Source organism: Nomascus leucogenys, chromosome 5, assembly GCF_006542625.1.
Source record: "Nomascus leucogenys isolate Asia chromosome 5, Asia_NLE_v1, whole genome shotgun sequence".
Lineage (NCBI taxonomy): Eukaryota > Metazoa > Chordata > Mammalia > Primates > Hylobatidae > Nomascus > Nomascus leucogenys.
In genome coordinates this window covers 51,668,345-51,680,997 of record NC_044385.1, presented here as the reverse complement: position 1 = coordinate 51,680,997, position 12,653 = coordinate 51,668,345, and the positions used below count along the sequence as shown (strand labels likewise).

Here is a 12,653-nt window from a genome sequence, read left to right as displayed (position 1 = left end):
CACATGTTGTTTGTTGAGTGGGACTTACTGTCGTCAGAGGTTGATTCCCTCCTCCTCTGCAGTGGATATGAGAGATGAGGCAATTTTATTCAGAAAAGCCAATGGAATTTAGCTGGTGTTTACTGTTTCATAAAGGAATAATGGATGAATTACCTAGCTAGACCCTACTGGGTAGAATTGTTAGTTAAAAGTGACAAGCAGTCCTATAATTTACACTGCAATTAGAAAATTTAAGCTGGGAGGCTCAGAGCTCTCTATTGTGCATTGTAAAGCTTCTTTTGTACTTCTGACTCATTTTGTGCTGGGAATCATTTAGCCATTGGCTTTAACTGCTAATACAGTTCCATCAAATACCAAATATAAATCAAAGTTACTAGATCATTCGAAATCTGTCGTCGGAGTTGTTTATATGTATTTTTTTCCACCATTAGTTTAGTATAGATACAAGAGAAGCTGCTAAATTATGATATATTGTGCATGCCTTGTTGCCATCTTACTAGAGCCTCTTGCAAATAAGATGTAATCCATGACAAATTATTTTTCTAGTTATACAAAACATAAATAATGATAATAAAAAGGGAATCCAATTGATGAAAGATGAAGAAGAGAGAGAGGAGAGAGGTTTCAAATAAATAGCTCTGTTTTGGTTCCTGGCTATCCAAAACAAGTGAGAAAATAAAGGAGGAATTTAAAAACTCACCTTACCACACAGGGGCTTAAGTTGCATTCTGCCTAGTCTAGCCTCCTAGAGAATGATAGAAAACTCTCATTGGGCACATATATAACCTTTTGTTTGAAATTGGGTCTACTCACTCTCAGCCTTGTATACAGAATCTGCATGTACCATTTGTAAAGTCATTGTACTCAAATAAATATTTACTGTGTACAAATGATCATGGATCATGAAGACAACAGTGGGAGAACCCCATCTTGGTGATTCCAGGTTCTCTAATATCCATACTATGTCAATGGGCCTCAGATGGTGAAAATCAATGTGACGTTCAATCTGAGCAAATCAGCCATCTTATCTGAATCTTTGTGTTTTATGACTTTTTTTTTTCTGAGATGGAGTCTTGCTCTGTCACCCAGGCTGGAGTGCAGTGGCGCAATCTCGGCTCGCTGCAAGCTCCGCCTCCCGGGTTCCCACCATTCTCCTGCCTCAGCCTCTCCGAGTAGCTTGGACTACAGGCACCCGCCACCACACCCGGCTAATTTTTTGTATTTTTAGTAGAAACGGGGTTTCACCGTGGTCTCGATCTCCTGACCTCGTGATCCGCCCGCCTCGGCCTCCCAAAGTGCTGGGATTACAGGCGTGAGCCACCGCGCCCAGCCTGTTTTATGACATTTTAAATTGTAATTCAAAGGATAGACAGATAAATAAATTAGCATTAGATTTACTTACAGTGAATAAAGAAATATTGTGGCAGGAAGAAATTGCTAATGTCCCAACATAGTCTTTCTGCCTTTCTTTCCTGGCTTTTATTTCTAAAATTTCTACCAGGCATGCCTGGAAAATTCTGAAATCTACCTAGAAATGTCAACAGTGTCTTGTTAATAGAAGGCCTTACTCCTATCCTCTAGTTAAGTTATTATTTTCTCCCCTTGTGCCACAGATATCTTTGCAAATCTGTGTGATATTGGAAGACACAAAGAAAGCAACAAATCAAAAAATTCTATCTCAAGTCATCATGGTCGTTAATCTGACATGAACACACTAAAATAAAAGATTTGAGAATGAGCATTTATCAAATCATACTTTGCCATGATTAGTGTTACAATACAAATATTACACTGATAGATGAGACACTAACTGAACTCTAATAGTAGCATCCACAAGGACCATTAGAATTATGTAATAACCAGACATGTTTTGTTCAGATTCCAGAACTCAGGAACATCTTTTTTAAAAGGAGGTTTTGAAAACCATGTTGAGCCTTGTAAATTTGGATCGTCACTGCTGTATCCTCCCAGGCATCAACAATCAGCTACTATCACAGGATGTTGGCACTCCAGGGCCCCAGATCAAATCAGCAAAGCAATTTAGAAATCTAAGGAGAGAAAAGAGTCTTTGCAATTAAGAGTGTTCTGCCCATTTATAGAATCAAATTTTCCAGGAACACAGCTTAGTATAAACCACGTTTCATGAACATTTCAACATAATATAACGAACACAAGTGTCTCAATGAAGCAGATAGCAGAGCAATTTGTACTAGCAGATGGTTCACCCTGGGATCAGAGCAATTATCTTCTTACGCTACATACAAGGGTAGCCAAAGATTCAACAGTTGACTATTCAAACAACTTAGCAATACAAGTGAATTTTTGAAACACTAAAATAAATAGGATTTGCATCCTCTTCTCTCCACAAGCAAGTTCTGGAGAATGTTCAGAAGAATATAAGATGATTTCTTTTTTTTTTTTTTTTTTGAGACAGAGTTTCACTCTGTCACCAGGCATGAGAGCTCCCTGGATCTTGAACACTGAGTTAATTTTATCACCTCAGAATTTTCTGAAGCAGTGCTTTACTCTCTGCTTCTGGAACAATTTAAGACTCTCTAAGATCTCCATGCCCACTCTGGTTCAACTGAGAAAAACAGGAACTCCAGTGAGAACTAAAGTTCAAAGTAAGTAATTTTTTTAAAAACACCTAGACACCAGTGCCAAGCATTGCCCTAATTACTTTGAAAATATTTAATTTAATCTTCCTTATATTCTATGAGATGTCTTATGGTCTCTTTTTTATTTATTATTATTATTGTTATTTTGTATTCTTGCAAGAATAGAGATGGGGTATTCTTTTTTTTTTTTTTTTGAGACAGAGTCTCACTCTGTTGCCCAGGCTGGAGTCCAGTGGTGCCACCACACCTGGCTAATTTTTTGTATTTTCAGTAGAGACGGGGTTTCACTGTGCTAGCCAGGATGGTCTCGATCTCCTGACCTTGTGATCCACCCTCCTAGGCCTCCCAAAGTGCTTGGATTACAGGCTTGAGCCACTGTGCCCAGCCCTTATGGTTTCCATTTTTATATGAGTAAACTGAGGCTGTTATTTTATCCTTTGGATTCTAGAATAAAAGCCTGACTATCCTTTTAATATATTTTTATTATTTGCATCAAAAACAGTTTCATCACTATTAGATCATCCAAGGAGATCTTTGTGCCTTTTCACAATTAGCTTTTATTTCACCTATAGTAATTTAACCCAAGATTATCAGGACAAAAAACCACATACTGAGGTAAGATAATGGGATGGATATGAAGAGAAGGAAGAAAAAGGAAAAGGATCATCCAAGCACCACTGGTGCTTATATTTAACTGATAAATTGGTTTCCTTACCTAGAAGATAAGCTTTTCACCCCATCTCTTGTAATGACAACAAAAAAATAAACAACATCAGCAACAACAAAACACATTTGTAGTAGAAGGGCTTGCTATGTGCCATTCATTGTTCAAAGTGCTCAATGTATAACTTTTTTTGTTTGTTTTAGATAGGGTCTCGCTCTGTCACCCAGGCTGCAGTGCAGTGGCTGAAGGTATAACATTAAATAAATTAACTCATTCACAAGAATTACTGAAGCACTCTCATATAGTCATCATTTCTATGTTGCTTTCTTTTATCTGAATAGTCACAGCTGAAAGAATTTACCAATTAAATACCAGTAATTTTTAGGACAAATATATTCATGGTTATTGATATCTGAAATGCAAGTTTCAAACATGTTTCACATTAGAATTCTAGGCTTTATTTTTTTTTACTACTCCAGGAAAAAGAGTTCAGAGTTCTTTTTTCCCTATTTTTCTGTTAAGCTAGAGATACATGAATCACTTTATGGTAAAAGATTAGATGTCTTGAATCTGGATATGCCCTACTCCCTACTTTTAAATGTCATTATTTAGAGAAATTCCTGTATCTATTCTGAAAGGGCTCAGGTGGCCCTGATGTAAGATTAAGTAATGTCATCTTATTTAATGATTTCAAAAGCATCAGGCATTAGATTTTCTTGCCAACTCACTAAACCTCTTCCTCATAATGATATTGGTAAAAAGTAGAACAGATGCGTGACAGCTGGCTCATGAACTTCAACATCTCAGCCATTTCTTGGCAGTACTATCAATGTTTTTCCCTGAATACAAAACCTAATTGGTTAGCGTTGTACAACTCTGGGGGTAGAAGTCTTAAATACACTACTTAGTTATCGATTTTCAAATTATAATTCACACAATGGGTGGTAGATTCTTAGGCACTTACAGTTCAGTACTGCTTTATTTTCCATGAGTATAACTTGTAGGTTACAGAACTTTCCCTTAATTAGTTAGCCGCAAAGAGTCATTTCTTTCCTAAGTTTTATCCAACAGTATAATCTTTTTATGGTTGAGTTGTAAAACCTTTGAAATATAATTTTATAATGGGAAGCGACAAACTCTAGTTTCAGTTCAACCATCTGCCTTTAATAAATACATGCTCCTTTCTTCCCTGCAAACCCTGATATTTTCTTCCTATGACCCAAGGTTGAGAAAGAGAGAGAGAGAGAGAAAGGGAGACTGATTGTTTTTAAAAAGACTATTAGTAAATCAGTACTGTTAGTAAAGCACATGTGTCTCTGAGAAACAGTGCTAAGTCAGAAATCTACTTTTAAATGTGCTTTTCTAATATTTACTACTGTCTTCAGTAACGGCTTTCCCACATCTGAAGTCAAGGCAAGCTTTTCAGGACCACGGACAGAAACACACTACTACCCCTCTTGCACAAGCAGCAAACTCCTCATCTCATATGGCAACATGGACTATTGAGTTTTCAATGACAGTTACATGCATTCATTTTCATTTTGGGGGACCATCTGGTTTGTTCATACTGCTGGGATTTCAAAACTCAATGAAGATGGATATTGCCTAGGACACTTGATGCCTTCAGGCTGACCAAGGACAAATGTGCCTCTCTAGTAAACAAAATACAGTACTATTAAAAATCACTGTGTCACCATATTTGCTAATAATTATGTTTTCCTTAATTCAATAATTTTGCGTTTTAGGGGCAGAGTGACAGGATCCATCAACATTAGGTTTCTTCCTTGTTCCTTCAGGGAGATTGATAGAGCACCCACCAGCATCATTGGGCCCCATTTTATAACTGTATGCATATCCTTCACATAAACTGTTTTGAGAACTGTGAAGAGAATGTTCAGGAGTGCCATGCTGTAAACTCAAAGTAGAAATAAAAGGGCAGAATCTGAAATGTGCCAAGCGGACATGTTAGAAGATAAAATGTAGACTCTTATTTATGAAAGAAATTAGCTTGGATACACTGTTCTTGAGGAAATTTATATCAAGAGATGGAGAGAAAGATATAAATATATAGAGAAAATTATTATCTTTATGTCAAATAGAAAAACTTAATGAATATGAAGATGAGTCAAGGAAACAGAATGAAGAGTACACTTTTTAAGATTTTATCACTTTATGTGTATCTATAAAATTTTGTCTCTAATTTTCCAATTTTGAGGAATGGATTACAATTTTATGCTTGTTGGACAGAGGTAAGTGAGGCATTGTGACTTTAAGATATTTATTAATAGATCACTCTTACTTTTTATCATAAAGTTTAGATTTTTTTCTAAAAATCAAAGAACATTTATTCAAATGTTCCTGGTTCCAGCAAGTAAAGCAATTCATTTGCTTTGCTCACTGCTGAATCTCTACTACATAAATGAGTATCTGGCAAATACTCAATACATATTTCTTAAATAAATGAACATTTCTGACTTCTGCCTTTTAAAGTTATATTAATCCTTAAATAAAGCGTCTTCACTTACTTTTTAACTAAGTTTTCTCTGACTGCCTTCATCCCTGCTGAAGGTGGTATAGGGTCAGAAAGAGGGTGATCCCTTTCCTTCAAGGGTCACGGCTGACACCCCTATAACAAAGACAGGTTAACAAGAGAAAAGCATAACAGATGTGTTCAATAACAGTTTTATATGACATGGGAGTCTTCAGAATGAAGACTCAAAGATACAGTTGAAGTTATCTGATTATAATCATATAACTATAAAACTAAGTTTTATAAAACTAAGTTTATATAGTTATATATAACTATATAAACCTAAGCATATAAGGTTTGACGAAGCTGGAACAACCATGTAGAAATGTGATGAGATAAAAAGGGTAAGCTCTAGTAGTAACAGACTGAGTGGGGAAACCTCAGCAAGGCCTGTCTGTTTAGATTCTTCTTGATCTCCCTGTTGCAGCATTTCTTCCCCCTAGAGATGGAGTAGGATTCCTCTGGAATGAGGGTAATTTTTTTTACAGCTAGCTGTTCCACAGAAAGGTGGGGGAAAGTTAGAGTAATATTTTTAAGCTTTATGGCTTTCTTTAGGGAAAAGGGGTCCTGGTTTCATAGAACCATATGAACCGCCTTGAGGAAGAGGAATTCTAGTTTCTGTGGCTAGCCTCAGGGGAGAATAATGCGTGAGAGACAAGAGGTCAGGAGAAGGTCAGAGAGAGACTTCTGGAGTCTTCATGTTAGGGTATCATTTTCTGAAACCCAGCAATGGCATGTCTCTCCTTTAAATTCCCATAGTGCTTGTGTGGCCTTCCTTGTGGCACTTACATTATTCTGACTTGGAGCAAAGAAAGTTATGTAGGTATTTTATTTCCATTACTTGAATACAGTCTACAGGAGAGTAGTAAGTGTGCAACCTGAGACCGGGCATGGTGGCTCACGCCTGTAATCCCAGCACTTTGGGAGGCTGAGGCAGGCAGATCACCTGAGGTCAGGAGTTTGAGACCAGCCTGACCAATATGGAGAAACCCTGGCTCTACTAAAAATACAAAATTAGCCAGGCACGGTGGCACATGCCTGTAATCCCAGCTGCTAGGGAGGCTGAGACAGGAGAATCGCTTGAACCCGGGAGGCGGAGGTTGCGGTGAGCCGAGATCGTGCCATTCCACTCCAGCCTGGGCAACAAGAGCAAAACTCCATCTCAAAAAAAAAAAAAAAGGAAGTGTGCAACTTGAACCTAGTAGGTGCTCAGTAAATGTATTTTTAATGGAATTAAAATTTTAGCTTCAATTCTCTGCACTGACTAGATATCCCAGAGAATTCCTTGCCCACAGCCCTCTTCTTGCTTTATGATAGCTGTCTTCCAGAATGGGCCAGGGCTCTGTCACCCACTTTTGTTTTTTTTCTTAGATGAAGTCTTGCTCTGTCACCCAGGCTGGAGTGCAATGGCACAATCTTGGCTCACTGCAGCCTCTGCCCTCCATCACCCCCTTTTCTAAATAATAATAATAATAATAATAATAATAATAATAGCCAACATTCATTATTAAGCACTGATCTGACTCCTTTAACTTCATTATCATTTTATTTTTGCACTATGGACGATTATTATTCCATTTTATAACTGAAAAAAGAATTGAGCTAAATAAAAGATACATAAAACTTCACATAGCTTGTAATATAGCAAAGTGGGATCTGAAATCAGCTCTGTTTGATGAAATGCAGGTCAAAAAAGGGATTTTGAAATTGGTGTCTAAACTAAAAGAAATAAAACCCATGAAACCCTTAGAGGAACATGTTAGAATCTTGAATTATCAAAGTTTTAAAGTTCTAAAGCAAATGTTTTTAGATTTACCTACTTTCAAAACTCGCATGTGCTCAGAATATTTTTAAACACAGGAAAGATTTTATTCAGCCAATTTGACTGATGCTGATAATTTCATCGTGACAAAAGAGGGGAGCTGCTTTGTGCCATTTCTCAATTAAATGGTATTATTTGTTCTTTACATCACCCTTAGTTTTATTTATTCACATATACATATGCATCTCACATGACCCAAATACTAATTTTGCCTGCTATCACTGGCTTTTAGAGCCATGATTTCCAATAGAGGAAAGGACTAAGGAAAAAATCTTTAAAGCTTTCTGAAATGAAGTCTTTATTTACAAAGTTATGTAGCTGCATAACTGTTGCAGACAGATTTGTATTCAATGTATTTGGAGGCTTACGTGCATTTCTTCCTTCTGCCTTTGATCCCTCTTCTCCTAAAATGTATGCACTTATTCTCCGCTTACTTTAGGATTTCAATTCTGTCTTGGAGATACTGTCCTGATAGTCTGAGTCATTGGTCCTGTTCTCAATAAAGTATAGAAGATGGATAGCTTTACCACTTTCCTTCAGCTCTTATAAATCTAATAAATGGTTTCATCTATATTGCCTCTCTTGGAATCCTTCACATTGCCTTGGCTGGTTTCTGTTACAGATAAGAAAGGGGAATGTTTGCCCACCTTGATATTGATGAAACTGAAACAACCACTCTAATAATTCTACATCTGTGCAACTTTATTCTTATTGTTCAGTGGGAATGAGTGCCATACCCTACATAAAAAAAAAAAACAATGTAGCCAGAGCAATAAGGAATCAGATATTGTCAGGTCATTTGGGGTCTAAATTATTATGTGGGCTCCTGAGAGTTAAAAATGAGTTCATAGCAACTGTGGCAAAATCCTGGGGGCAGCTCTTTCCTCCAGACAGACGAGACGAGATGAGACAAACTTCCTGAAGTTGTCCATTTTTTTGGTTGAAAAACAGGGAAACTGCTTCGTCAGAATGAACTTCCTATGAGTAATCATTTCTAAAATTAGGAGACATAATATGCTTCAACATAAGAGAGAAATCACAAGAATCAGACCCTAAGCAAGAAATGTTTTATTTGCTTTACCCCAAGTCTCACTTATTTTGTATTTCGTTTAAGCAAATGCTTTGCAAAATTAATTTATCCTCTCACACTCTCCATAAGGACTCTTTGCAGATGTAGTGATGATTTTTCAACCCCCACGAGACTGAATTAGGTTATTTTAGACCTGAAAGGGTTTTCTAAAATTATTATTATTAAAGGCAAGTAAGAGCAAAACAAAAAGAAATTTTTTAAAAGCTATTTGTTAACCTGCCCTGACTGCTCTTTAAGTACACTGAGATAATTTACAAATGTAAATCATGCTAGAAAATGCAATCATGCCATGAGTTTAATGGAACTCTTGGCCAGGTGCGGTGGCTCACACCTGTAATCCCAGCACTTTGGGAGGCCGAAGAGGGTGGATCATGAGGTCAGGAGATCGATGGCCAACATGGTGAAACTCCATCTCTACTAAAATACAAAAAAAAAAAAAATTAGCCTGGCATGGTCGTGCACACCTGTAGTCAGCTACTCTGGCAGCTGAGGCAGGGGAATCACTTGAACCTGGGAGGCAGAGGTTGCAGTGAGCCGAGATTGTGCCACTGCACTCCAGCCTGGCAACAGAGCAAGAATCTGTCACAAAAACAGAAAAGAACTCTCACCGCTTATACATTTACATTATTGATATGCTTCTTGATCATGTCTTCTGGGATTTTCAAAGTCCTCAAAGACATTTTTTATGTCTCTTATGTTTAAAAAAATTAAGATAAGCCTTACTGGGGTCTACCTGGTACACCACAAGTGAGGACAATATCTTTGTGTTGTTCTGAATTATCGGAACACAAAAACCCATTAAGGAAGCCCAATACACTCACATTTGCCACTTGGTTTCTCACTGACAACAGTAGAGCAGGCCCAGCTGTTCCCAGCAGCTGTTCGGTGTAGAACTGCCTAAGCTGAAATGCCTTCCAGCTGATGGTGGTCCCCAGGAGCCAGAAGACAATCACCAAGCATGGGAATGGAGGCCAGTTCCAAAAGGAGAGTAAACCCAAAGCCCAGAGAACTAAGGAAACCACTCCCTTCCTGCCTTTGCCCTTTAGAGAAAAATAGAACTCTGTAAACCTGTTCATTCCCAGCCTGCCCTCTCAAGGGCTTCACCTTTATAATGAGCTAGACTGGAAGAGGAGATTCCATTTCGTTCCAAATGAATTATCATTATAATAGGCATCTAGGCTGCCCATCAAAGATCCCAGAACTGGGGTAGCAGGAAAGTGGAGTGGGTAAGAGGAGAGGGGAGAAATTTACATACAGAGATAAGCATGGACACTGATTAAGAGAACAGGCTTTTGCTTCAAAAAGACATGAACTCCGCACAGGTCACCTGCCTTTTAAGTATGTACAGTGTGTGCTTATTTGATGATGAAAATCAGAGGATGGCTATTTGAATGGAAATGAATTTTAATAAGTGTTTGAGGCAGAAGCAGCAGCAACCCTTCCTTCTCGCCTCTATCACCAGGCACCTTCTTGACCATCATTACCACAGAGGAAAGAATGCTGGCATGCTAATCATCCAGTGAAGAATGCTCTCTATCCTCCTCAGTCTTTGTGGGTGTTCATTAACCTTGTGGGCTCCTTAGCCAGCAGAGCACAGCTGTCCCAGGGAAATTTCCATATCCCTTAAGAAAACCAGGATGTCAGTTAGCGTTCAGGGATCCAGCCTATAGAAAAAAAGGGGGAGAAATCTCCCTGAGGAATGAAAGCAAGACTATTAGCGTTTAGCACTTATGTTGCGCTATTTTAAAACTTGCAAAATTTTGCACTTACTTTGCACTTTTATAAAATTAAGTATAATATGGTTATTTATTACTCTTTTTGAAAAAAATCTGGACAGACAAAAGAATTGTCCTAGTATTGTAAACTCTCATCTCTGCTTGCAGGCTGAAATGAAAACCAAAATAAACACCCTTGGATTATCTATCTCTTACTGGTACTTAAACATACAAGACAGCATGGAAACATTCTGGTGACCTTAAGAGGTCATGAAATCTATCCTCTTACTCCAAACAAAATCACTTAAAATTTCTCTGACAATACAATCAATTAAATATATTTTCAAAGAACTTTCACTTGAAAATGTCAGTCATTTGGGAAACCGCAGGTTCTCTAGCAACTGCCTTTTCCCAAAGTCCACACTAATTCCTGTGGTTATTGTTGTTGTTATTGTTTTTCCTCTGTGCACAAATCCTGTTTGTAAGGTCATTGACCCTAAGTTGGTCCAAGCTCATTAAACCTGACCTTAAAGGCACTACCAGCACAGTTGAATCTCTTCTCAAAAACTTGGTAACAGACTTTTTTATTTTTCCCTCCATGACCGTCTCTAATGGGTCATTAAAGTCAGCAAGTCTTTTCTGGCTTATTTAATACTAAATCGTGCTTCTTTTTTTTTTTTTCTTTTTTTTGAGATGGAGTCTCACTCTGTCGCCCAGGCTGGAGGGCAGTGGTGGGATCTCGGCTCACTGCAACCTCTGCCTCCCAGGTTCAAGCAATTCTCCTGCCTCAGTCTCTCAAGTAGCTGGGATTACATGCATGCACCACCATGCCTGTAATCCATGCTAATGTTTTTGTATTTTTAGTGAGATGGGGTTTCACCATGTTGGCCAGGCTGGTCTCGAACTCCTGACCTTGTGATCCACCCGCCTCAGCCTCCCAAAGTGCTGGGATTACAGGTGTGAGCCACGGCACCTGGCCTTTAAATTGTGCATTTTTATGATAGAAAGAAAAAATACTTCAATTGCCTAATAGTGGAATATCTAATGTCTTTAATATCAAGAAGTAAATATTGCCATCAGCAAAAGCTGTGAGCTCTCTGCAATCTACATATCATGGCGTTAGAGACAATGTCACTGACTGGGCTCTCGACCAAAGCATTGGAGAAAGAAGGGGATCCAGCATGTTCTAGTAAGCTTTTCCTCTCCTAATCCTAAGCAAGTAAGTATTGCATTCTTAAACACATTTGCAAATGGATATCTACAGATAGGCATGTTAACCATAGAGTTTTTTTTAATTTGAGGATTTGCCTTACGGGAATTAAGACTTAATCACTAAGATTTTACCATGCAGTCTTCAACATCCCTGTAATGTTTTTACTAAACCTCAAACTAATATAGAATAAAGCAAAAGATAGCAAGCACAAAGGGATCCCCAACAAAATGTAAAAAAAAATCAATTGCCCCCCCACCATGGAAAACTTAAATTAACCTCTGTCTTCCTTTTTACTAGAAAGATGCTTTAAAAAAAATTGCAAATTTAATTAAGTTGTTCTCTTTTACCTGCTTTTTCTCTTGAGCAACTGTTTTACTGACCCTGCCCGTCAGGTCCCAGAAATGAGGAGGGTAGAATGCCAAAGAGCTGGGGCTGGGCTCAGAAAGGTCTCAGCCATTTCCTCCCCATTATCGCCCTGTTCAGCTGCTCAGGCTCTGACAGCCTAACAAGGTGCTAATGGTCCATACGTTCTAGCCCAGTTCACAGCAGGTTGTTTCAAATGGGTTGAGGAGGTTGATTTGCATTCAAAATCTTCTCTCCTTCACTTGCTTTTTTGTTTGGCCCCTTGATTTCTACTCCCTAGACACCCTTCGAGGTTGACTTAGAATGGAACAAAATCACATAGGTTCAGAATTTGAATTGCCTGAGTTTGGATTTTAAATGTGCCCCATTATTTCATCAAGTTGTGGTGGAGGGGGGAGGAGTGAAGGGAAAGAAAAGAGAGCAAAGAGATTTTAAAATGAAAGGGAGAGATGATGACAGATGGATGCAAATGTTCCTTTTAAGTGGAGAGGAGCAGCTGATGTAGGGGCATGAAATTGAATTAGTACATCTGTGGCTGGATGCGTGTCATTCAGCTTCATATTTTCTACTCCACAGGAGTTTGGTTACCTCGTGATGAATGAGTTCACTTTCACAGGGCCAGGAATACTTCCCTGCAC

At 38.3% G+C, this 12,653-nt stretch overlaps 1 long non-coding RNA gene across 1 annotated transcript; it reads right to left on the bottom strand.

Annotated features, from left to right (window-relative positions):
• Positions 1–1,671: 1,671 nt before the first annotated feature.
• LOC100591798 lies at positions 1,672–5,888 on the bottom strand. Its single transcript, XR_004030014.1, has 2 exons — positions 5,808–5,888; positions 1,672–2,048 (listed from the first exon to the last, which is right to left on the bottom strand). It is a non-coding gene; the product is annotated as an uncharacterized LOC100591798 (long non-coding RNA).
• Positions 5,889–12,653: the final 6,765 nt, after the last annotated feature.